General features: G+C 41.0%; 1 protein-coding gene across 1 annotated transcript in view; it reads left to right on the top strand.

The window, feature by feature from the left end:
* The window catches only part of Slc2a13 (solute carrier family 2 (facilitated glucose transporter), member 13), a 305,571-nt gene that overhangs the window by 195,029 nt on the left and 83,063 nt on the right, over positions 1–27,479 (top strand). The gene's annotated exons all lie outside the window — the stretch shown is intronic.

Genomic DNA, 27,479 nt, shown 5'->3' with positions numbered 1-27,479 from the left:
CATTCATCTTGGTGAGACTTCATAGGTATAGCTTCCTGACATTTCTCTGATGTCTGTATTTCTGTTGTACATATATGCCCATGAATAATATATGTGTGTGTACAATATATAATCATTATATAATTTATATAATATTATATAAATATGATATATATCAAATATTTATGTGTGTATATACATATATATTTACATGTTTATGTATATGTCAAATAAAAGCAAAGAAATCCCCCTTGTAGTTAGTTATTCTTTGCTCTCCAGTTTTCACTGGATATAATTATCGCAAATCAGAAAACAAGTTGAAGTCAAGACTAAAAGCTGGAGAAACGGCTCACACGTTAAGTACACCGCCGTTATTGAAGAGTAGCCCCGTTTGGTTCTCATCACCCTCCAAAAGAGGCTCACAACTACTTATAACTCCAGTTTCAAGGCATCTAACTCCCTCGGACCTGCCAAAGCCCCTACACACATGCGATGCACATAAATTCACACAGACAGATGCATGCCCATATGTACATATAGTAAATAAGTAACCCACAATTACTGAGCCGAAATAGTGTTTGCATTTAATGACCAACAACAAAATAATTAAACTTGATAGTTCTTATAAATGGGGAGGGTATCGGAATAGCAGTGATGAGCCAAACGTCCCACAGTTAGATAAAGAGGCAGTAGCAGTTTCCGAAAAGGACAAAATGCCATTGTTATTTCGGTCTGAGTTCTTGCCAAGGCCGACATTTGCGTGTGTATCCTGCCATGTGCGGTGTTTCTGAGGAACCCATAACAAAGTATAGTGCGAGACTCGCAGCAGCTCTGTGAGATGACACTTCCAATTAAAATAGAAGTTGTTGGACATGTTTTTTTCTCCCCCCGTAGCCAGGCTCATTAAAGTCCACACGTTTTGTGTCCCCAGTTGTGGTGAATGTTTTTCTGTCACCATCCGTGAATCAGCCAGTCCTGCAGCTGTCAGATGTGTTCCGTGGCTTCCCAGGGTTGTTGATTTCCTCTGTTGTGACATATGGTGTGCAAGAGCACAGAAAAGAATAGCTACGTAATGGAAGGCAGGCACATTCATATTCACAAGCAATGTTCTCTCGGAAAAATTCAAACAGTCTCTTTTTGTGTATCAGAGCCTCACTTGGAACTCACAGGAGTCCGGATAGTGGTTATATAACCTTTGGTGGAGAAAGGACAGTAGCGGGGGTAATACTTGGTGGCGAAAAAAAACAATAGGTCCTTTTAAAAAAAAATCAGATGGAAAACTACTACTGTATCAGCTTCCTAAACTATATCAGTACATATAAGTAAAAAGAGTTAAACGGTGTTATCTGTAACAGGGTAACAGTGCCCCTACTACACAACAGGCTAACAAAAAAAAGCCCAGCTCTAGGAATAGGTTACTTCTCCTGAAACTGTTTACCAATGAAGTTCCATTGACCCACAAGCATTACAAGATATTTCTAATGCTCTTGGTTACCTTGTAGAACTTGACAGTAAGAATCTAATGCTAAAGACACCATAAACTCCATTCATGAGGTAATCAAGCTGATACCTAGAAGCTGCTGGCTACCTTCACAAGGCTTGAGGGTGCTAAGCACCATACTGGAGGAGGAGAAAAGTTAGCATTAGTCTCACCCAGCTGTGAATCCGGTAAGCTCCATTAATGGATGGCCCTGAAAGGCACACCCACTAGTACAATGTGGTCTGAGAGAAGGGGGAGGGGTAGTGGAAGATGTGGGGGAGGAGAGGATGAGGAGGGATAGTAGAGGAACTAAAACTCCCTCTTTTTAGCAAGGGAGCACTGTATTAAAGGGTCACAGCATTAGGAAGGTTGGGAGCCACTGTGTTAGAGAGATGAAGAAAGTTATCCCACAGTGCAGCTAAAGAGGAGGTTCAATTCCAGACCTGTTGGCCTAGATCCCTCTGAACTCACAGATAGGAAGTATATCATACTCACTACATTTCTGTCTTCAAAATCTTCCTACATGAATACCTGCCTGTAGTTTTAGAGTCAGTTTTGGGCTTTGATTTAATTTCTTGCACATGTTTATATCTAACATGCATGTCCAGCCTTCCTATGTCATGCTATTGTAACACTACATTGAACAGAACCATGTTTACATGTGCATATTGCATTGACATGTAATACAGTAGTCAAACCAAAGAGCTTCAAGTTCAAGGAATGTAAGAGGGAGTTATCTTTCTTACTATGTTGCTGAGAAATAAAAGGTGTATTCACTTATTAGGTGACTTTTGTTAGTGTGAGTATAAACCCCATCTTTTTGATATAATAAGCCCATCTCAGAAGGAAAAGCTTCTTTAAGATAGAACTTAGAAGCAAAGAGAAATGATTGGCAGCAGAATTCGAGAGGTTGGGAAACACCATGCATTTTGGCCCCACAGCCGTGTGTGCACAAGAAAGGGATTTTACAAAAGTCTTTCATCTCTCTGTGAAAGGGAGCATTAAATAGTTTCTTCCCTATTCTCTGTCATGCTCGAGATTTCCATGTGTGGAAAATATGTAAATATTAGTCATTCTATACCGAGTGTAATTTACCTTCACCCCCCTCAAGAGTTACTCACTATTTAATATCCTCAATTTCTTGAACAAATAATTATTGTTAGTTTTTAAATCTCATTTGGATAGCCCAAGTCTGATTAACTTAGGGCTCACACACATACAGCTGTTCAGACTATATCATCTGCCATGTACAGCTCTGCATTGCCCCATAGAATCCCCTTCCTTCTCTTCCTGCGTTTTATACACGGTCTGGTTTTGATTTTTTTTTTCTTTCCCATCCTAAAAAGTAAATCAGACTTTTGCATCCTTCCTCTTCTTTGACCAAAGTCTCTATCTGTGGGGAAGTCCTGACTGGGATATTTGAGTGGGTGCAAATGCCTTTCTGAACTTATAAATAATTGACAGGCTAAATACATACCTCTCCCTGTAAAAGCTGTAAGACGGGATGGTTTTCTTATCTTAAAGGCTCATTTATATATTGTGTAAAATGTGAAGAAAATGCTGAAAGATTATTAAAATGTAATTAATAGCTACAACCAATTAAGCATTTTTAGGAAGCCATATAATATACTAAAGCACATATAACCCTGATTTATGTTTCAATTTGCCTAATTTTCCCCATGGAATAACTTATTACATACAAAAGGAGAAAGCTAAGATACAAAAACCCCTGTTTGTGGTACACTTAGCAGGGGCGTTGAAGGAGCTTGAGGAGAACCTAGGCTAGAGAGTGGGGCCTGTTCTCCAAAAGCCAAAACACCGAACAACAACAAAAGTTAATGGTATAAAAAATAGGTAAATGTTCATTTTTATTTTCTAACGGGCACAGCAAAGCCACTTTTAAATGAGACAGCTTGTTGTCCCTCATAACTGTCATGTCTAGTTTCCTATTTGACGAGAGAGGGAAGAAAAGTTCATCATGATGAACCTTTATGGACCTTTAATTAAAAATCGTCCCAGAAGACAGCGGAACCCTGTGCTTTTAAATGCTGCTCACCTTAATACAAGTTTTAGTAACTGACTTAATAGTTGCTTGGCCTGAATAATACAACTGAGACTTCCTGCCGCCCTCTTATCCTTCTCCTCTTGGTTGCCCAGCAACAAAGTTCCAGCAGACCGAAGGGGGGGGGGGGGCTTAACTATCCTAGAAACTGGTGAAATGAAACTATTTCTTCCAGTTAAGATAAAACCTTTGGGAAATTACCTGCTGCTTTGCATACTTAGTGGGTGTTCCTGAGTATGGTGTGTGTGTGTGTGTGTGTGTGTGTGTGTGTGTGTGTGTGTGTGTGAATTTGCATATAAATGCAGTCCATATCAGGAGCAGTGAGATCCATATTTCAGCTAATCACCTTCAGATGACAGACATCATGGGTGTGGTTGAGTAGGAATTCAGGTCTGCCCTGAGCTTCAGTTCCTTCTTACAGACAGGAAATCAGCCCTGAAGCTGATGGTCTGCTTTGAGGAATGGGAGTGTGACCCAAGCAGAAGCTAAGTGGGGTAGTCTCAGGCAAAACACATATCAGCTCCTTATGGGCAAGAATAAGAAACTCTCCAGCATTGGGGATTTTTTTTTTCTTGCCACAAATTTGTTCAGTTACCATGATGGTAGTTGTAGATTTTAGGGTGTGTTATGTAAATGATTTTGTATACAAATGGCTGCTTCATTTCACTTTGAGAACTATGAGTTTCTGTTTGTGCAACATACAATGTAACCTAAAGGAAGCTATTATTAATTAAAACGAGGATATTAAATAAAAGGTTCAACATGGAGCTCACCATGAGTGAGAGTGGACTGGATTGCCCTGGGGAGTAGCTTGCTATGATTATTTTAATATATAGGCCTGCTACCGTGCAAATACCTGCTAGAGTTTGAAAAAGAAGTCTTGTTTCTGTTGGCTAAAGGATAGTCATGATTGTTTCCTGAGATTTCTTTATGTTCGGTATGTCTTAGAATATTAATATCCATAGGCTTCTCTGAAGAATAGTATCATACCGTAGAATCAGCAGCTTTTGTGGGACTAACGATATTGAAAATGCACTCACATGCATCCACCTACTTCTATTCCAAAGGATCAAGATCATGTTCTTACTTAAATATCAAGTTCTTAAACCATGTTTGCAGAAATGAGCGGGGGGGGGGGGGGGGGGAGCCACTGAGAGCAGCCACTCATCTGGAAACCGATTAGAAAGCCAGATGATATATTCAGCCTGGGGTTGAGTTTTATTTTCAAGTAGTCATCTGCAGCCATGCTTCCCACAGAGGGACGCTGCCAGGCTCCCGGCACACCGAACAGCTTGGATGAGCAGCATCATGGGCTGTTGGGAAGGCACGGTGCAGCTGGGAACTATGGCAAATGGCCAGAACAGCCAGGCAGAGATTCTTGGAGCAGCGTTTCCAGGGAGTAATTCTTCATTAGGAAGTCAGTAGTTCAGAGAACAAGATCATCCTATGGCCAGTTCTGCTTCCCAAAAGACCAGCAAGGCCGCCTGCTTTTAAGACAGACCTATTCTTCAAGTGTGTCCTTGTTTCCAGGACCCTTTCGTGACTTGTTATTAAAGGAAAAAGGAGGTTTTAGCTTGAGAGCTATCGCAGCCATTCTATGGCCACATGGAAAACTTACCTCTGTGTCTGTCGGAAAGTATCACAGCTCTCAGGCACGGTGTGGTGGTGCAGGCCTGTAATCCCCAGCCCTCCACAGTCAGAGAGAGGATGTGCTCTGAGATACGTAGTATGAATCAGTCTTTAAAAACTCAAGGGTTACGCACAGACTAGATGTGCCAGGGTGGAGGGATACCCATGGGTGGGGGACACCCTCTCCAACGAGAAAGGGAGGGATAGATGGTGGAAGGATTGTGGGAGGGGGTGACCAGGAGGGGGCAGTGAGCAGGATGCAAAGTGAATTTTAAAAACAAAAAAACTCAAGAGCTAGCCATGGTGTTCAGTAGTAAAGCACTTGCCCATAGTGTGTGGTTTCAATTTACATAAAAAATACATCATCCCGGGGACTGGAGAAATGGCTCAGTGGTTAGGAGCACTGGCTGCTCTCCCAAAGTTTCTGAGTCCAATTCTCAGCAACCATATGGCAGCTCGCAACTGTCTGACCCTGTCTTGTGTGCAGATGTACATGCAGAAAAGTACCCATATATGTGTGTGTGTGTGTGTGTGTGTGTGTGTGTGTGTGTGTGTGTATTTGAAGTCAAACACACACACACACACACAGGTTCAAGAAAGCAGCTACAATGAAATGCCATTATTCAGGGACACATCATCACTAGATCCAGGTCATGAAAGTTTTCTCTCTGTATAGCTATTCACATTATAAATCCATGGCACATAAGAGTAGTCAGTTGCCCAAAGTCTTGAAAAATTCAAATGGAGAAAGGTAGCAGGAAGGAGTTCCAGCTCGGTGCTTAGCATGCTGAAGGCTGGCTGCTGTTTGGATGGGAACTGTGAACACCGATCTGCTGAGAACAGCTGTTGCTCACACAGCCGTAGATCTTTCCTATATGAGACGGGAGCAGCTCACTGTGACCAAACTGCACAGACATTGTCATTTATGTGGAACATCTGTTTTCATTCCGGGAATCTGGGGTGGGGAACGCAGTAGCCATTAGGCAGCTTGCCTGCATGTCTTCCAATTACATCCCACACACATGCTGAATCTTTTGGGTACTTGCCTAGTGGGCGCCATTTCACAGGTGTCACATTTTGTACTCTGCCCTGTATCTTTTTCCATAAGTCAACATCATAGAAACAATTATCTCTGGCTCCTTTCTGGAGTGTCAGTGAGACTTAGTGGCTTGGGAATCCTAACCCTGATAAAATCTGGGCTTTAACCTGAAAGGTAGAAGCAGAGGGCTTGGTGCCTAACGGCGTCTTGTCTTTGGTTGGTCCAGCTGAGCAGGAACTCAAACTACCAGGCCTTTCCTGTGCTCTAGTCATGAGTAAGAGAAATCTCAAGTCCAGAGAGAATTTCTAGTGTCTCATAACTGGACACTTGTTAGACTCTTGCTTCAGTGCCATGAACAGCAAGTCAGCAAGTGATTGGGTGGTGTGTGTGTGTGTGTGTGTGTGTATGTGTGTGTGTGTGTGTGTGTGTGTGTGTATGTGTGTGTGTGTGTGCACCTGTGTGTTTGTGTAAGTACACAGGCACATGTGTGTGTGTCCTTGTTATAATGATAGCTCCCAATGTTCCAAGCTCACATTTTTTTCTCCAGCAGGGAAAGGTCAGCATTGAGATGTGGAGGACTTGAGTTTGTTCTCCATGTGCACACTCCGAGTCACACAGGGAGACATTTGGGGAATCTTGGCATGAGCTGCCCCCATCTCTCCCAAACACTCAGTATCCAGAAGGCATTTCCAAGGAGTGGAGTCGGGAGATCCTGGAAGACCAAATCCACAGCCAGTGCTGACCCAGTTGTGTACTACTTAGGAATCCTCGGTGCATCTGATAAAGTCTGCTAGCTAGTCATCAATATTTGTGGGACTTTAGAAAACATTCACAGTGAAGTAGCTAATGTCCAGTGCAACCTTTTGATTCAAGAGTCAAATTTTGAGTCGGGCAGTGGTGGCGCACGCCTTTAATCCCAGCACTCGGGAGGCAGAGGCAGGCAGATTTCTGAGTTCAAGGCCAGCCTGGTCAACAGAGTGAGTTCCGGGACAGTCAGAGCTACACAGAGAAACCCTGTCTTGAAAAATAACAAGCAAACAAACACACAAACAAACAAAAAAGAGGCAGATTTTAAAGTTTGCTTCTGAAATCTTTTTTTGTACTTTTATTAAATCCTATAAAAAATTAACGTGATCCAGTTCATAAAATCTTGCAGAGTTTTCCATGAGTAATCGAGACTATTCTGATCAGATCAACTTAGATTTTTGACCTTATTTCCCCCCCCCCAATTTGCTAATTGGACTGAAGTTATTCCTGTGGCCTTTTACTGCTGTCTCTTTCCCTTATTACGCATTTTTCAGATATGATAATTTAGCTCTGTTCACTTTGAAGAAAGGAAATGAGCCTTTTGTGAACAAATGTCTTCTGAAATAGCCTGTTCTACGGACACATATAAAACCAACCTCGTATATGCCACTTCGTGGGAAATATGATGCAGTTTGTGAGACACTGATCTCAGAATTCTCTTAGCTGAATGAAAATTCCCTGTGCTGTTGACTTCATTCCCACTACAGCTAAATTGGCCTGCACTGTGTCTACATAAAGTTACTATAGTGATCACCTTTGCATTTTCCCCCTATTCACTGGTTGAGGTAAATGACGATGCTGTGTTTGGCATCTGGGAGCTGTAAGGCTAAGAATAAGTTTCTACCTCTGAAAGATCAAATCCATTTTAGACATTTCCCCCCATAGATTTCACTGTGGTTGTGTAAGAGTAATTAAAATTTAAACACATTTGGCAGAGCTTAGAAACACCCCGACATCTTCTACGGAGTATAACGGAGGTATAGCACCAGCTAACTCACTACAAGCAGTGTGAACAGTGTGTTTGGTACACTCTGATGTGATAGAGAGAAGAAGGTCATTTGAGGGGAGCTAAAAATAGCTCTTTCCTCCGTATATACACTTGCTCTCATTCCTCCTCCCCCTTCTCTTCCCTCCATTTGTTTTACCCCCCACAAGGACAAGGGGCATATTCAATACCTAAATAATCTAAATGTGTAATGACTCTCCATTTGCACATTGAATCTGTTCATGCTGAGAGAGATGTGACCGAGTGGGTGGCTCTGGTTCCCGTCCATGAGCACACACCCCAGACTGAGCAGTTGAGATGGGAATTGCAAACTGTGCTTTCAGATGATGGCACAGTTCTGTCTGCGTCTCTTAACAGTTTGAGTATCGTGCCGCTTTGAGCAGGGTTCCTCAATTTAAAAACAGTGGTGTGTCAGATCAAATGGCTCCCAAGACAAGGCAGTCATCTGCCTGGTGTCCATGTGCAGGATGGTTATCTGCGGTGATGAAGGGAGAAGCTGGCTACCGTGGAGCTGTGCAGTCTCCCTCCAAATGAACACGCAGACTGTGTTCATTGCTGTTTATGGCAAATTAGAGAAGCTTTCTGGACTGATCAGGATATTTTTAACCTCAATGCCTCTTCTGTAAATATGCATCATCATCATCTTCTTCTCCCTGATGATTTTAACAGAGATGTTGCTAAATCCCACCTGATACTTTCAAAACAATGCCAGTTTCATGTTGTTTTTTTTTTTTTTTCTGGTTAGTAAATTGATAATATGCATCCACAGACTTTGAAAGAAGCATTCAATTCATCCTGTCTTTTTCTAGAGATTTATCCGGGTATTCTAAAAATAAGTAAACCAAAAAAAAAAAACACATATAAAAACAAAAAAAACAATTTAATCTATAAAAATGATAGTTTTTATTATGTCTTCTCAAGATAACAGTGCTCTACAACTTAGTCATTATTAATGCTTACTGTAATTCATAACACCCAATGCCTGCCAGGTGTTTGTTGTGTGTCAGACATATATTATTATAAAATATCACAAAATGGTTGGATTTGAACTTTAGCCCAAAATGTCAATATTTATTGCATCCATATATATTCAAATATATGTCCATGTAGTTTGTGGTATATAAATATAGTCACTAGAATATTGTACAATATGTCAAAATATAAGTAATAATTATAGCTGGGGGAAGAAATTGTCGTAAAAATATCTTGTAGCTTTCATTTCTGCAAAACGAGGATACTGTTTGAGCAGTTAATTATAAATCCTGTAACTATGCTATTTGCTACATGCGGCAGGTTTAATGACAATGAATAAAAGTCGAATTAAATAAAAATCGTAGCCATAGTTGTGGTTCTCAAGGGTTGCATGTGGCTGGTTCCTGCCAGATTAGACAGAGCAGACAGAAAACTTCCATCTGCACAGGAAGCTCTGTTGCACAGCTCTTGACACATCTGCTGAGTTTGTAATCCTCAGCAGTTCCCTGTAGAGACACTCAACATCTTCATCAGACATCTGCTTGGAATGTACGTCTCTTTCTCCCGTGCTTGAGGCAAGCAGTGGGTCTTCTGTGATCACTGTTACAGAAAGAGATTGAGACTAAGAAATTGAGGGCTCGTTTGGGCTGAACTGCTACACTGTCTGTGCAGGCCGGCAAGAGCTCCCCACATTCGTGTAAAGTGACTGACTGTCTAACCAATTCAGTCTTGGGGTACCAGCTCATCTAATTAATGGGAATGATAAAAGTCCCAAAAAGATAGACCAAAAGTTATAGTATGTTTCTTGCTCCAGAGATTGCCCCATAGTCAAAAGCTTCTAACTAGGGTGATTCCTTCCTACCTATCCCCCCCTCCCTCCCTCCTCCCTTTTCTCCTCCCCTTCCTTCCTTCCTTCCTTCCTTCCTTCCTCCCTTTCCTCCTCTCCTTCCTTCTTTCCTTCCTTTATTTCTTTTTTTCCTGAGACAGCATTTCTCTGTGTAGCCCTGGCTGTCCTAGAATTCACAGTGTAGACCAGTCTGGCCTCGAACTCAAAGATCCTCCTGCCTGTACCTCCCAAATGCTGGGATTAAATCCACGTGCCACCACCACTAGGGTATAACTAGGGTGATTCTTAAGCCCACAGAGCACTGTTAATGTCTTGTAGACATTATATTTCTCTGTGGGAAATAGTGGCACAGTTTGTTCCCTTCCTAAAGTTACCAGGCAATAGTAGAGCCACCAGCTGCCAGAGCTCAGCTGTGCTGCCTGTGGCTTCTGCTGCTTTAGGATTGGTCAGAGGGTCCTTCGGCATCATCACAGGGCCACAGCTTCCCAGCTGTAAGACAGTTCTTATGAGTATACCATAGTCTCACCTTCATTTTGGTTTTCCCCCCTCTTCCCTGCCTTTCTGCTTTTTTGCTCTACTTCTTCTTTCTCCCTGATTTATTCCCTAATCTTTACAAAGCTTACTTTACCCAAAACACTACCTAGAAAGCTGAATTTTAGTGGCACCTTCACTAATAACTGGCACTGAGCTGGAGGATTGTGGTTCCCACTTGGGGAGTCTCTCTTTGTTGACTGTAACAGGGAAGGACATTGCAAACACCCATGAAGAGTGGGTTTCATTTTGGTTTTCCTTTTCAATTCATGGTTGGAATTTTTACTGTCTTGTATAATGTATATTGAAATGCCAAAACTCAAGCAGTATTAGTGCAACCAGAGAGCAAAGTATTTTCATTGGTGAATTTTACCCTGTTTTAATATTCTTTCCTGATATTGGGTAACTTTTCCTTAAAGTGGATCGTGGGGGGGGGGGGGGATGAAGGAAAGTACTCTCTCCTTTTACTTGCCATCTTGCTGAGTGGGCTGGGGATTGGATTCATGGAGTGGGAAGATACCTGTGAATTAGAATTATGCAAAAAAGGACATCTTAACATGGGCATGCTCTTAATTGATGGTTTGAATGTCTTCAGGTCTATGCTTGGTTTGCTGTTTTGGTGTGCATAGCCTGCGGGTTATGATACTTTAACAGAAGATTTGGGTTGGCAAATTTTGTGAATGTTTGTAAAGGGGAATGCACGATGCATTTACAATGATCTTCTAACTCCTTACTGAAAACACTAAGATGCTCTGAAGTGACTAATTTTACTGTGAGGCTTTTATCTATTTTTCCATATTTATAGAAAATTTTATATTGGTTATTACAGAAAATTTATAGAAGTAATATTGGTTACTTGTAATAGTTTACTATTTATTAAAAACAATACATTTTTTGCCAAATCCGTTCAGAATTAAAACTTAATATTTTCAGTTACTAACAGAACTTGAAGATAGAGTTTGACAGACTTAAAGTAAATATATAAAATGTAATTTGTAATTTGAAAATGAAAAATTAAAACGACATCTCTCTTTGTCTCTCTCTGTCTCTGTCTCTCTCTCTCTCCATAAAAAGACATATAATCTTTATTATACAAAAAGTCAGATTTTCTAGTTAATCCTTCTCACTATTAAATTAAACATTGGTTTTATTGAAGAAGAACTGAAATTTTAAACAACTTCTTTTCTATAAAATAGACATGAATAAAACATTATTTACAGATCCTTGTTGAGATAGACAAAGAAACCTTGACAGTATGTTTTATAGCAGCAGTAAATGTCTGGGACAAGATGGAAGAAGCAGGAAAAAGACTTGAGCCATTTATTCAGGTTATACAAGGCTCAAAAGAAACATTCATTGACTTTTTACATAGATTAACTTCAGCTATGGGTAGAAAGGCATCAGAACCCATTAGTTCAAAAGACAGTACTCCAGTCTTTGGCTTTTGAAATTGCCAGTGTTGAATGCAAATAGTGTTCAGACCATTGAGGACACGATCAGTACCTATTGATGAATATATTAGGAATACAGTTGGTGTTACATCTCATTCTCCTGAGATAACCTTATGAGAAGAGGCCGTCCCTAGAGGTTATAAGAACAGCAAAACTCACAAATGTCCAAATTGTGTTGACCAAAGTCATTTCAAAAGAAATGAGAAAGAAAACCAAGTTGAGTCCACAATCATGTGGCAAAGGCTGACATTGGACTAATGAATGTAAGTCGACAACAGATAAATGGGTAACTCATTATCAAAAATCTCCCGGGGGGGGGGGGCTCTCTTGCAAGCCCCAATACCAAATCGAATTCAAATCAGCTAATTCAGGGCTACAGCAGAAATACTCATCAGCAGAACAATTAAACATCACTACTCTAAAAATAGACATTAAAAACCTAGATATCAAAGTCAAAACCACTTCAATAGATTAAAAAAACAAAAGAAACAAAACAATAAATATTTTGGCAAACTTCAAGAGATGATCAAAGGCCAAAACTAAAGGTGTTTATAAATAATATTGAAATTGAAGGAAAGGTTAATATAGGAGCAGATGTAACCATAATCTATGCAAAATCATTACCTCCAGATTGGCCTCTTTGGGAGACAGATATTCAATATCAAGGAGTAAGAACTTTATCCCAGGCAAAACAAAGTATAAGATGGTTTAAATATATGTGACTAGAAAGCCAAGTAGGAAAATCAAAGCCATATGTGGGTGATGTTGCCATGAATTTATGGGGAAGAGATCTGTTACAACAATGGGAGATACAGATGACCACTTGTCCAACTTCAGGGACAAGCCATAAAATAAGACATGTTCCTGATGAAAATAGTTTTTAAAATTTTATCAAGAACAGTCACAGACTGTCCAAATTGTCCATTAACAGGACACAATAAAAGCTGACTCTCCAACTTTGTACAGAAGAGACACTGTTGATAAAACACCAACAACCATACTACTAAAGTGGTTGACTGACCAACCTGTTTGGATTGAACAATGACCTAGGACAAAAAAAAAAAATTACAAGCACTAGAACAGCAAGCCAAAAGCAGCTAGAAGCTCACCATATAGAAGAGTCCACCACACCTTGGAATTCTCTTGTATTTGTCATTAAAAAGAGAATGGTCCCCCTTCTAAGTGGGTTTTCACACTTGGGCCTTGCTTCTTGTTAAGCTTCCTATGGTCTTAGAGTTGTATCATGGGTATTCCAAGCTTTTTGACTAATATCCACTTAGCAGTGAGTACATACCATGCACGGACTTTTGGATCTGGGTTACCTCACTCAGGATGATAGTTTCAAGTCTCATCCATTTGCCTGCAAAATTCATGATGTCCTCAGTTTTATTATCCTGAATAGTATTTTATTGTGTAAGTGAAGCACATTTTCTGTATCCATTCTTTGGTTGAGGGACATCTGGGCTCTTTCCAGCTTCTAGCTATTACAAATAAGGCTGCTCTGAACTTAGTGGAGCAAGTATCCTAGTGGTATAGTGGAGCATCTTTTGGGTATATTCCCAGGGGTGGTATAGCTGGATCTTAAGGTAGAGCTATTTCCAGTTTTCTGATGAACAGTCAGACTGATTTCCAGAGTGGTTGTACCAGTTTCGAATCCCATCAGCAATGGAAGAGTGTTCCTCTTCCTCCACATCCTTGCCGGTGTTACTGTTGCTCGAGTTTTTTATCCTAACCATTCTGATTGGTGTCTGGTGGAATATCAGTTTTGATTTACATTTCCCTGATGACTAAGGATTTAAGTGCTTCTCAGCTATTTGAGATTCCTCTCTTGAGAATTCTCTGTTTAGCTCTGCATCCTGTTTTTAAATTAGGCTATTTAGGTTTTGTTGTTGTTGTTTGTTTTGGTTTGTTTGGTTTTTTTTAATTCTAACTTCTTGAATTCTTTGTATACTTTGGATATTAGTCTCTATCAGATGTATGGATAGGGAAGATCTTTTCCCAATTTGTAGGTTTCTGTCTTATCTTATTGACAGTATCCTTTGCAGAAGGAAGAGAGAAGGAAGAAACTGGACAGGAGATGGAAGGAGGGAGGGCAAAAGGAGGGGAAAGATCAGGTATGGGAGAAACAGGAGGGATGCCCATAGGACCAGGGGAATGAATCAAAATGTGCAGCAGTAGGAGTTAGGGGGCAGGGAGAACCTCTATAAAGTTTCAGAGTCCTGGAATGTAAGAGGCTACCAGGACTTAATGGGGATGACATTAGTCGAAGTGCCCAACAGTGGGAAGATGGAACCAGAAGAGACCTCCTCCAGCATATAGACATGGTCCCCAGTGGAGGCAAGGGGCTGCCTACCCATCTCCAAAATTTTTAACCCAGAATCGTTCCTGTCTAAAGGAAATGCAGGGACAAAATTGGAGCAGAGATGGAAAGAAAGGCCACCCAGTGACCAGCCCAACTTGGGATCCATCCCATGTGCACACACCAAACCCTGACACTATAACTGAAGCCATATTGTGCTTGCGGATAGGAGCCTGGCATGGCTGTCCTCTGAGAGGCTCTACCAGCTACTGACTGAGACAAATGCAGATACTTATAGCTAATCATTGGATTGAGATTGGGGACTAATATGTAAGAGTTAAGGGAAGGACTGAAGGAGCTATGCAACCCCTTAAGAGGAACAGCAATGTCAACTAACCCAGACCCCTCATAGCTCCCAAAGACTAAGCCAAAAACCAAGAAGCATACATGGGCTGGTTTGTGGCCTCAGACACATGTGTAGCAGAGTGCCTACAACTTGCCTCTACTTGCCTACAACTACACAAAACCTAGACTTACTGTGATATTTTTACTTCAGTAATAGAGAAGTATATTAGTTGATTTTAAAGTAACTTTAGTGATAAGATTAGAATCTAGTTAAATTATTATTATTTTTCTTTCTCATCCTGTGTTTGCAGAATGGCAGGATTTGCATTCTTCTGCTCATTTCTCGGATGGGAATGTTGCCTACAACTTTGGCTTCTAAAGAGAGACAGCAATGAACTATGACTGCTTAGTATAACTCCTTGCTGCTCATCTTTGGCTAACAGCCTCCTTTTAGAGAAAAGCCATCGCTTTCTGTTGCAATGTCCTTCTTTATTTTTCTCCACACAGCCCCTTGGTTTTCTGAGGCAAGTCTCACTGTATAATAGCCACAAACTTGCAACTCTCCTCCCTCCACCTTCTACATTCCAGAATTACAGGCTAATACCACCTTGTTTCACAAAACTGGGATAATGTGGCAGGCTTGGGGCAGTAATACCGCTCATGAAACAGCTCCTCTCTGTCCCTGGGATGGAACTGTTGCAAAATAGAAAAGAGATAACTTGGTCTCCTTGTAGAACGAGTCAGAGTGATGGCCGTAATGCTTTCAGTTCAGGCACCTTTCACTTACATCAGTAATAGCATACCGTGTGGTGAAATGGGTGATTTGTAAACTTTTGAGGCCCATAATGAACAGATTATCTGTTTTGCTTGGGAAACAAAAATCTATGTGTGCTTAACAGACATTGCTTAACCTACTAAGGAGTCCAGGTGTGTTACTCAGGCAAACTCATTCAAACAAGGTAAAGACTGTGTTTTTATGGAGTGTAGTAATACTGAAAAAAATGAAAGAACCAGACACAGTGACTATCAATGATAGTGCCTTATAAAGCTACCCATTCATGTAAAAAAAATGAGAAAATTTCGGGAATGTATGGACAAGGTTGCTGAAGGTCAACCCTACAGAGGTTTGAGAAGTGTGACTTCGGGAATGACCTAACATCCCCCCTCCTAACCTCTCTCAGCCTGCAGCTCCCTGACATGTAAAACCCAGGTGACTGTGCGTATAACCTGGGGCTCCTGCAGTTCATGACCTGAAGATGAAAGAGAATTGAGGAACACATTAGAGATGTTAATACCTGTTCTCCAAACAAGCTGGGCAAAACTCCCATTTTCTTCCATCTACTAGCCCCACCTACCCTTTTGGCATTACAACACGGTCATCTGCAAAGTTTACACTTAATACTTAGGCAATTGCAGTTGTGGTTGTGGTTGTTGTTGTTTAACAAAATATCTCATGGTTTTGGACTGAACCGCCCCCACAGCTGTCCTTGAGTACATGCAGTCGTCATGAGCCTCAGGCTAGCCATACCTGGAAACTCTTTCTGCTTCATTTAGAAACCAGGAGCTGGCTGGAGATAGCTTTGTCTGTAAAGGGTTGGGAATAGGCAGTAATGAGCAAGAGAGGACGTGGGTACCGTGACATCAGTGCTGAAGTCCCAGTCAAGAGGCCATTGTGACGGACAGACAGTCTGTACCCATGGTCATCACAGGACCAGTGAAGTCCAGTCTCCCAAGAGTAGGTAACCGTTGGCAGAGATTTCTCAGCCGTGACCATCTAAATGTATCCAAAGTGAGATATAAATTGAGAATTCTTAATAGCTTGGGTACCTTTATAGTGTTAAAATATGAAGTTTTATATCATTCTGAAATACCTGTAATTCCATTTCTAATACATGGGATTTTATTTTTACATATGTGTGTCCTTTGACTCACAGAAGTAAAGTTACATAATAGCAGTCTGTTATAGAACATCTATTTACTACCTGTGTGGTACTTTCATGTGGGTCAGCCATAATCTGCAACCAGACCTATAATGCAGGTTTATCAATGGATATATTGTTTATTTTTTAAATTGTTGCTATAAAATACCATCAATTTCTTTTTAAATTATTTATTCATTTTATGTAAATTGGTGTTCTGCTTTCATATGTGAGGGTGTCACATCCCCCTGGAACTAGAATTACAAGGTAGTGGTGAGCTGCCATGTGGGTACTGAAATTGAACCTGGGGTCCCTTGGAAGAACAGCCAGTGCTCCTAACTGCTGAACCATCTCTCCACTTCCCTACCTACACTTCCCTACCCCTATAGGATTTCTTATCCTATAGAACAGTATATCAGCAACCTGAAAGAGGTTTCACTCAGCAAAACTTTGTTATCTTGGCAGTATTGCATTCTAGCTTGGAGACGGGAAGAATCCATTTCTTGACTTCAACCTCAATGGGCTCATGTCTATCCTCTCTTCAGAGTTACCAGTCATTGTCTTCATAGCTGCATGACCTCTGGTTACCCTGTGTCTTCCCCTTGAATATGAGACAACCCTGTGATTTTATTAGGCCTGCCTGAGTAATTTAGGCTAATCTATCTCAACACTGTACCATCTGGTTAGCAGCCTTGACTCTGTCTAAAACATTTTGTTACCATTATATTTATGTAATGGAGACGTGGAAACTTGGGGGAAACCAGTATTGTGCCTGAAACACTGTGTTTTGTTGCTGAAGTTCTGTAAATAGCACCATAACAATGGCAATGCTCACATGATTTTCCTTTTACATCAGCCTTTTAATTACATCTCGATTTCTTTAAGTTCAACAGGTGGCCAGCGTTTTTTTTCCCCTGTAATTTGAAATATATATTCCTCTGTTTATTTATTCATCACATATAACTTCCCATCTTTTTAAATCATGATTGAGAATGACTTAATAATTTGTCTCTGAGTTATTCTACAGACCATAAAATGTTGCACCCTGTTGCTAATTGTAGAGACCTCCCTAAATTGTCTTGATAAAATCTTGGAATGGTTTCTCCCCTAAGCTGAATGAACAGAGGGCCTTAGGCATTGAAGGCCATCTGCCCAGGTGACACTGCTTCCTGCATAACCTAATAAATTCTCCATGGCTTACTGCTAAGCCTGGACAGTCAGGCTTTTTGTTATTTTTTTCCCCACTTGCTAGATGAGTCCAGCAGCATTTCCAAACACTGTGCTGCACAAGGCTAGGAGGGCGTAGGGGTGTGAGGACGAAGCAGGAGCAAGCTGACCTTAAGGACCCTAAAATTAGAAGAAAGGGGGTGGCTGATCACTGGTCTGTGCAAACTGCCCCCCCCCCCCCACACACACACACACACACTGGCTCCTGTGCCATGTTTATCCCAAACAAAGCCAGTCTCAAACAGTGACAAGAGTCACCATGTGTTTCTTTACTCCAGGTCTAAACTCTTTCATCTCCACACAAGCAAGGCTGTCATTTCTCTGCCTTTGTTCCAAGAACAAAAAAAAAATTTTTTAAAGGATTTCAGAAAAATGCAACAGTGACCTTCACAACAGAGCAATGTTACTTTCCCATGGAATTATAATAATTATCTCAGGCTTTAGAATTGGTTATCAGAATAGAAGTAACTGCAAGGAAAAGCATACTGGGTCTTAAGAAAAATTCCTACTCAGAGCCACGAGTACTGGTACATGTCCATATTCTCAACACTGGAGAGGGGGAGGCAGTAGGATTTAGTGCACGTTCTAGGCCAACCATCAATACATGAGCTTCAGGCTAGCATGGGTTAGTGTGGCTGGGTCAAAATGAGTAAGTAAATAAATCGCCTTGGGCTGGAAGTCATTTGAGGTGAGCATGCTGGAGCACACCTGTCCTTCTAGCTCAGGAAGCTGAGACCAGCAGAGGACTGCTGTATAATCCAAGGCTATGGTGAACTAAGCTAATTCAAAACCAGCCTAGACCACAGAGTGAAAACCTTATCTCAAGATGACAAGGAGTTCTAACTAAAGGAATAAGCAGCAATCAATTGATCAGTCAAACAAACAAACAAACAAGAAGCAACTCCTGCTCAGTGTATACTAATTCCTTAGCATACCATTAACTGTGGTAGTAGTGGAGGATGTAGAGAATTCTCCTTCCTTCTATGCTCAATGCCTCTGAAAGAAACCCCAGAGTAAAGTCTACTTGAGGTCTATCTTGCCTGACACTGGGTTCCCAGTGGTGATGTGGGTTTTCTTGGCTTTCATTCTCTAGAAATAGAAATTGAAAATGAAAATACTTCTCATCCAGATAACAAAGAGGTTAATGCAGGGCAGGTAGAAACATGTTGGCGTATCATGTATGTGTCTGTCTGTCTGTGTGTATGTCTGTGTATGTCTCTGTGTATGTGAGTGTGCACATGTGTGTGTGTGTGTGTGTGTGTGTGTGTGTGTGTGTCTGCATGTGAGTCTCTGTGTGTCTCTCTCTGTGTGTATATCTGTGTTGGAGTGAATCAAGCCCAGTTCTAGAGTTTTTCCATTGAAACATCAAAGAACACAGCACTGTCATCATGCCCACACCAAACAGACAGCCTAATTTACTCTTTAATAATGCATGGGCATGCCAGGCTTCTCTTTGCAGTTCCTTTCCCTGGGAGGGCTGTGCCAGCCCAACTAGTTCCCAGGCCATTAAAATTTGATCCGCTTCCTTGCTCTGCTATTTGAGGGGAAAGAGAAGTAAAATGGATCCGTAGTAGTTCATCAGTCTTCATTTATTTTCAACTCTCCTCATTTCAAACAAAGCTTCGGAGTGCCTAAGTGTATAGAACGGTAATGAAGGAAAATAAACCTTGGAGATTTGGGGAATGAGTCCAAGTGGGAGATGAGCTGGGCTCAGGTGCTTCTTGGATGAGTGCTTAGAGGATGGAGGGTGTTAGTGTTAACAATGTTGCCCTTAGCACCCTGGCCAGGACCATGCTGGTTAGCTCGAATCACCAATTATGTGCTTGGGTGGTGAGAGGATTCGAAACTGTCTTCTTGTTCAAATATCATGCCTTCTCTGTTGGCTTGTAGCTTGGGAAGCCTGGTGGTCTCCCCCATCGTTTTACCTTTCATTGTATCTGGTGCCTATTAGACCCTGAAAGTGCATCTTAATGGCATCAGATTGAGACATTTTGCTGTTACTGCGTTTACATTGAGATACGTTTGTATTGTCATTAATATATCTGTATCTTAGTTGTCACGCTCTACTTCAGAAGACACTAAGCTTGTGCAAAGACAAACACACACGTGCCAGTTCCTTGTGGTTATCTCATGTTTGCCTTTTGTAAAATGAGAGTGGATTGCGATCAGTGCTGGAGGCTGATGCTGCCCGAATAGGTGGCATGTTCTAATGTATGAAAGTTTTCTATTTCGTAGAAAAAAAAAATAAGCAGTATGTGCTCATTATAAAAGATTAGGAGCTGAGAGAAATAAATAAAATAAAAATAAAGAGCATGCCTAAATAGAAACTAAATGCTATCCATTTTGTTTGTTGCTGTTGCTGTTGTTGTTGCTACTGCTGTTGCTGCTGTTGCTGCTGTTGTTGTCTTGTTGTTCCTTTCTGTATAGATGAGCTCTACATTGTTTTGTCTTTTTCACACTACCTTCTTAATCCTTTTTCTGTGAGTCCGTGGAGAATCCGAGTCATGAGTACGATATGCTAAAGTATATAGCTTTGCATAGTCATATTTTTGTGAACAAGTCCTAAAATGTTACTTTCATGAAGTATAAATAATTCTCAAGAACTTTGGAGGCCACCACAGCTTAAAATACTTTTTCTTATCCCCACTTGCTCTGAGCAATGCTTTTCCTGAAGCAAAATGTCATGACCTGCCCTTTTCTCAAACCCTTAAGACTCCTGAGAGGAATTTTAAATAGGCTGTCACCTTTATCCCTCTGGTCTGCTCTAATGAGGTGTGAGATACAAGTTGAAGCTAGAGATGCAATAAATGATGAAGGAAGATATAGTTTCTGTAACCGGTAGGATTAAAATCTCTTAAGTTATTTATAGTCATTTTTTTTCAAGGTCCTGTTTTGGGAGCTGGAGAGATGGCTCCATTAGTAAAGTGTTGGCCCTGAAAACATGAAGACTGGTTTCTGGTCCCCAGTATCTGTGTTAAAAATTCAGGTACAATGAGGAAACAAAGCTGAGGGATATAATCCCAGCATTGGACTAGGGATGGAGCCAGGGAAATCCTGAAGTTGACGACTCGGCCTAGATTGAGAGTGAGCTTTGGGATCTGAGAGGCCATGTTTCGACGGATGAATAAGGTGGAACATAACTGAACAAGACATCTGGCATCCACTTCTTTTCTCAACATATACACACATGCACCTACACACATGTCACACACCCACATGAGCACATACATAACATGAAACACACAGAGAAGTCTTGTTCTCAGACCAGGAGGATGCCGGGAACATAGGCTGGCCAGTGAGCCCTAAAGGGCTATGACTGAGTTGAGGCAGGAGAGCATAGAGCAGTGGAGGTAGAAAAGCTAAGGCCTTCAGGACACCCGACTTTTCCATCTCATCCTGCTGCCTGCGGTTTCTCAATTCCTGCAAACCCTTTGGGTGTTGTTGAGCTACTTTAAAATCAATGTTATTATAATTACTTTTAGATTCAAATTTAGTTTAAAAAAACATGCCATTATGCACTTTAGAAAGGTAAAGCTTTGTGATCCATGTATCTTGTGTCTATAAAGATAAACATAAAGGAGAAAGGAATTTGTGGTCATGTTTGGCTTTGCCTAAACATTTAATAAATGCCTGCAAAAGGTGTATCCATTTAAGAAACCATAATGTCGGAGAAAAGGGATGGGCTTTTATCAGAGATACACATGAACTTCTTGAGCAACAAATTCAGGAGAGATGGCTAATATTAATCAGCTGCAAATATTAATGAGTTCATAAGAGGGATTTGAGAGCTGCCTGGAGTTCATGAATTATGAGGACTGGTGGGCAAAGCCTGTCCTTCTGGTTTCTACACTTCGAGTGGACGACTCAGGGGAATAGACTGTGACAGGTACCATGAAATTGTTTTTAGTGACTGAGAAACTCCACATCTTGGGGTCTTTCAAATACATTTTTTTCTGAATCCTCTTTTAACTACTAGCTGCAAGCACATAGAGGATTAAGTGGATACAAGTAGTTGTAATTTGTGACATGGCTGTGACAAAGACAACAGGCTAAAACGTTGAAGATAGTGAAAGAAACATCACCACTGAAGTGGGATGGCGACCTAGTTTCCAAAGCATCTTGGGCCCCTCTTAAAACTTGCTGGCAATACACGTTTCTTGACCCCAAACCTTGAATGAACAAATTAAGAGATGAAGGCAGCAGGTTGGGTGGCCGAGTGGGTTCCATGTCTTCTGCAAAACACCATGATTAAGAATATCTGGTGACTGAACAGGAGTCACTGGTGGTGGCAACTGGAAGGAGTGGTTTATGGAGAGGTTTCGTGAGTACAGAGTTGTGTGGCTGGAGACTCGGGCGCTGATCTGATGGGGTGGCTTTGGCTTGGGGACATCTAATCATTAGCTATTGTGTGAGACCCTCTATCCCTGACAATCAGACAAAGAGTGGAAAGAAAGCTGTGGGGTCACAAATCTCCATGGGATAATACGCGACCAGAAAATAAACAGAGAGTAAAGTGGGGAAGGAATGAAGATGGTATCCTTCCTCATAGTTTATGCTCTGCCACCTCAGGTTCTGAGAGCTGAAGAAAATCAGCCTAGCCTCTGGGTCCAGGGTGATCTGAAAGAATTAACATCCAGCGTGTTGTTGGACTACACGGGAAACTGAAACTTGATAGGCAAAGGGCTGCCCTCTCATCTGACATAACTAGGACTCACCTGTGCCAGTTTACTGGGACATTACATAGACACATCATAAACATATTGTGGGACAGTCACATAGACATGCCATAATCTTATCATGGGACAGTCACATGGGCATGCCATAATTATATCATAGGACAGTCACATGGACATGCTATAATCATATCATGGGAAGTTACATGGACACACCACAATCATATTGTGGGACAGTTACATAGATTTGACATAATCATATCTTGGACATTTTATCTCCCATCACCCCTTAACAGTATGCCCACAAGTTTAACATTGTCACACTTTCCCTCTTGGTTTTATTGAGTAAACCACACCCATATTGTATGTGAATTTCAGGCTTTAGTTTCTTTCCAAGTGAGCAAGGACTGGAATACACTTGAGAAGGGAACCAGGGCAAGAATCCCCCTGCTTCTCCCTCTTTATCTCTGAATGTTACGATTTCCCACATCATTGTCTCGCCTTTGTGCCCCTTGCCTCTCCAAAGAATAGGTGTCTGTTCTTAATACAACTCACTTTAGTATTTATATTTCATTGAGTTATAGTTAAACTATGTAATTATAGTACCATACAAATGGAGTTAAAGCAGCACCCTCCGCCATAATCATGTCCACGCAGCTTGACAGTTGGAAGGTGTGAGCCCAAGTGGAGTCCCAAATGTCCAGTGTCCAGTGCAAGAATGCTTTATGGGAAAAGGAAATAGATTATTCTAGCACATTGGTGAACTGAAGGTCAGATTAGAGAGCAGCTGTATTATTGTGAGAAGTAAAGGAGGATTCGGCTGGTGAAGGTGGTGTGTGCCCTTCCTGTGGTCTACAGAGAAGGAATGTCAAGAGGATCTGCTAAGACAGAGGGACTTCCTGTTGGGAACAGAGGGACTTCCTGTTGGGAACATGGAGGAACTGTAGAATGGATTCTTGTCACATTTTCCCTTGGCTTGGCCTGGAGACTAATAAGAGTATTTAAACTTGGAAAATTCTTTATGATGTATTAATTATGGCTCTTAGTTACTTGTTTCAATGGTTAACATGATTTTTGGATTACGACTTGATTACAGGTTATCGTGAAGTATACCTCACTGGCATGTCAGCTCAGAACTCAGGCCTGATCTGATATTGGCACAATCTTAACAGTCTTAGCTTCTGGTTTCCTCACTTTTACCTTTGCCTTTGTACCATGCATCCATGTGCTAGCATAGATAGCAAAGATACATAAAACGTCATTTTATATCTTGATTAAAACATTTTTTCTTCTGAAATCTGTTGATTTATTTTCATAGATGTTCCTCCTATTTTATTTCAACAGGAAAATATTTTTCAATTAAGAGGATTCCCTCTCTCTCTCTCTCTCTCTCTCTCTCTCTCTCTCTCTCTCTCTCTCTCTCTCTCTCTTCTCCTGTTGCTAGTATTGATGTCTTTGGAGGAGAGAGTTAATTGTTTTTGAGACAGCATCTTATTTTGAAGTCCAGAGTTCTCAAATGCTGAGATTGTCGTCATGACATTTTCAACTGTGTCATTAGTACCTTCTTACCTATGACATATAAACATAGACTGATGCTTTTGGAACTAACGAAAGAGCCCCAAAGATGAAACTTGGATGTGAACCTTCTAGGACTGATAATTGATCAGCTACTCTCTAATTAGCTCTTCTCATTGACCAGAGCACATTCCAGTCCAAACGTAGCCCATTCAGTTTGGGAAGCCAGCCAGCACCAATACCAACCAGTAGAAGCTATCTGTAATACTGGGGCAACCAAGTGTGGTGTCATGTTAATGTATTTGTGACGAAATGTTTGCAGTTAAACTTGGACTACTTAAGACAGACCTCACTGCCAGGAAGAACATGTCCTGTGTGCCTTTGATATATGACAGCAATATTCTTATAGTTTTTTGTTGTTGTTGTTGTTTGGTATTTTTTTGGCTAGGAGAGTTTGTTTTTCATTTTGTAAGAAAGGTATTGCTATCATTTTCTGTTCTGTGTCAGAGACTGAAACGCCGAGGGCTAACTTGCTGTGATAGGCTTCGCTGTATTCCTTTGTCTCTTCCACCATTCATCCTCATTGACTACAAGCATCCTGGCTGTTACCTTCTTTTATTTTTTGTATACAATCATTGAAATTATAACATGGTCACAACATCTCTCCCTTCTTTTCCTCCCTCCAAGCCCTCCCACATGCCCCTCCCCAGCCCCCTTCAGATTCGTGGATCTTTTCTCACTATTGTCATGGCATGCTCGTGCGTATTTATATATCTGACTAAACAAGCCCTGCTTCAAGTCAAAATGAGAATACCTTTGCTGTTCCTATGTTCTTAAACTAAGGGGGTGGGGAGTTCTTAGACTTTGTCTAAGTTTTAAGTAAAGGCCCAGTCCCTTGAAAATTCAAACGGTTGCATAAAGGTTTGGAAGGTAGTAAGTTGAGTGGGAGCCAGACACATAAAACACTGACAGACATATGTGGAACAAACTCAGAGTTTTCAGGAATGTGGCTGCAACTACAGATGATCATATTAAACAAATTAGGCCAGTCTCCTCGAAACAAAATCCTACATGTTCCTGTTCAGTTGTGTTCCTGGGTACATATGTCGTGTCATGATACACAGATGAGCAAATCACGTGTGTATATGTGACATGAAGTGAATATGTGTAGTGAAATGGCCCGGAAGACCAAAAAGAACTAATAGGGTGGAGTAGAGAAAGGTCAGGGGTCAGCCTGGGACGTGTTTACCCAGAGGACCCTGCATGCTTGCATGAGACTGTCCTGAGATGACCCGGTATAGTACACAATGAAAGACCGCCAGCGAAAAGTAAAAATAACCTTTTTAAAGTTGTCTCACATCATAATTCATGAAAACACTAGCATTTACATATATTAAACCTTCAATTACGGCTTATGTTTCTTGCAGAGGAGAGTTGAGTCTTTTTCTTTTTTGTTTTTTTTTGTTTTGTTTTGTTTTGTTTTAATTAGCCAGCCAGTCTGCATATGTTTACCTGGTAAGCTGAGGTCATTTGAACATAGTCATTGAGAAAGCTTGCTAATTGTAAGTTTGTAACTTCTTTTACTAGACTGACTAGACTCCCCTTTGTGCATAGTGTCTCCTTTCCTGACATTAGCGGGTTTCTAGTTCACTGTGGTGGATATGATGGGCTCTTTCCTGTCTCCCCTTTACTCATCAGCTCCTTTCCTAACATTTATCTTCCTTTTCTCTCCTCCTATGAGCAACCCTTTCCTTCTTCCTCCTTTGCTTCTTTAGTGTCTCCCTGGCATCACCCTCTAGGTACTGGCTGATTTCCTCACTCACCTGCTTGCTTGAGGTCATTGGTCCTTTTTGTCAATTTCAAGCCCTTAATCTGGCTTTCTGTCCATTTCCGCATCTTCGAAATCAGCAGGAGAGGTTACAGGTTTTGGAGGGTCCATATCGCCAATAACCCTTGAGATGAGACATCTGTTCCTCCTCCCCACCATGGAAGCACAGAGGCAGAGCTGGGCTCAGCAAGGCTTCCTTCTTGGAACTGGGAACTGCTACTCTTATAGATCTCTGATGTCCATCCTTTCTCTTCTGTTGAAAAGAGTCTCTTTCTTTTCTTGATACTTCTGTCTCAACAGGTCAAAGGTGCTTCCTAGCCTGTCACCCCATCAGAAGTCCCCCAGAGCAGTCTGCTCTTAGAACAAGTGTCTCTTTGAGATTTCTCTTCCAATTCTATTTGATTATTTCATTGTCTGTAAGACAAGAGTCCAGACATGGCTGCTTTCAGGGGTTGCATGGGTATGGGGGAGTGGGCAGGATCTTGGCAGCATCTACTTAGATTCACTGAGCGTTCAGCCCACAGGAAATACGAAGGTTCTGGATGGAACAGCTCTGTCCTCTGTGTGTGTCCATTGCCCCATCTTCATGACCATTCCAGATTGCCTGCTAGAAAATCCCTATGGCCCTTCACAGCAGAACGACCATTAAATTTCATGGAAGCACATTACACATTACAGGAAATTGTTCTTTTCTTTATACCACACTGTAAAATAAAATGATTTGCTTACATTTTTATTCTCTAATACCAACCTGTGAATTTGTTCTCTAATATCAACACGTGTGTCTTTAGGGCAGCGATATACAATCCATAAATAAATGTTCATCAAATGAAGACTACTATTGACAATATACTGCAATGATTACAACAGAATTCAGATTTTTGAATCCCAGGACAGTGTCTGATCACGTTGCCCCTAAAGCTCTAGTAAGACCATAGTTTTACACCTATATAACCTTGTATTTTAAGTAAACACAAACAATTTAATGCTACTCTCTTTTGCATCCTGTAAAGTAACTCTGGTAATTTTGCAAGTTTTAAGTGAAAATTTTAAACCTTAAAATAGCCTTGTTTCGCTTTCTGTGGCTCCTTTTTGGGAGTGATTCTGTCCAGTGTGTCAGTTCTGGCTGCTAGAACACTGGAAAGACCCTGGCAAGGAGTAGCCTAGCAGGTACCAAGAAATTTCAGCGTTGCATGGTTGAGTTTTCCTGAACAGTTCTGCCTTGTGAGACTGAGTGCTCATTTTCTGCTGCAGATGACACAAAGACTCTTGGTGTATAAACCTCTCTATCGATGTATGCAGTGGCACTTGAAAATCATTCTAGCAAAGGCACCGTTCGGATGGAACGGATTGCTTTCACAGATTTATTTTTTTATCGTTTTATCCTCTGAAAATATTCACCATATTCATGACAGGGGCTATTCCACTGGGGATCCCTGGTTCTGCAGCAGCTGTCATCATTCAGAATCGTCAGACTGCTTATGCACTTGCTACTGTGATCAGTAAAATATATCCTTCCTGTTGCACAGTAGTTTATAAATTTGGATTGCTATTTTTAAAGAGAAAGATAGCGTGTCAAGATGCATGAGCTGTGATGTTGTTAATATTTCATATAAGAACCATCCTCGTTATCCTAAAAACTAGTAAACAAGCCATCAATGAATCAGAGATGCATGTTTAAGGCAGATTTTTATCTTTCAAATATTATGTAAGTATTGATTAATATCTCAAAGCTACAGGATTTTGTTTGTTTGTTTGGTTGGTTGGTTTGGTTTGGTTGGGTTTTTTTTGTTTTTGTTTTTGTTTTTTGGGTTTTTTTTTTTTTTTGCTATGAAAATAACCAGCTTGTTTACGCATACTGCTCAAACAC

This window comes from Mus musculus, chromosome 15 (assembly GCF_000001635.26).
Source record: "Mus musculus strain C57BL/6J chromosome 15, GRCm38.p6 C57BL/6J".
Classification (NCBI taxonomy): domain Eukaryota; kingdom Metazoa; phylum Chordata; class Mammalia; order Rodentia; family Muridae; genus Mus; species Mus musculus.
This window is presented reverse-complemented; position numbering and strand designations above follow the sequence as displayed.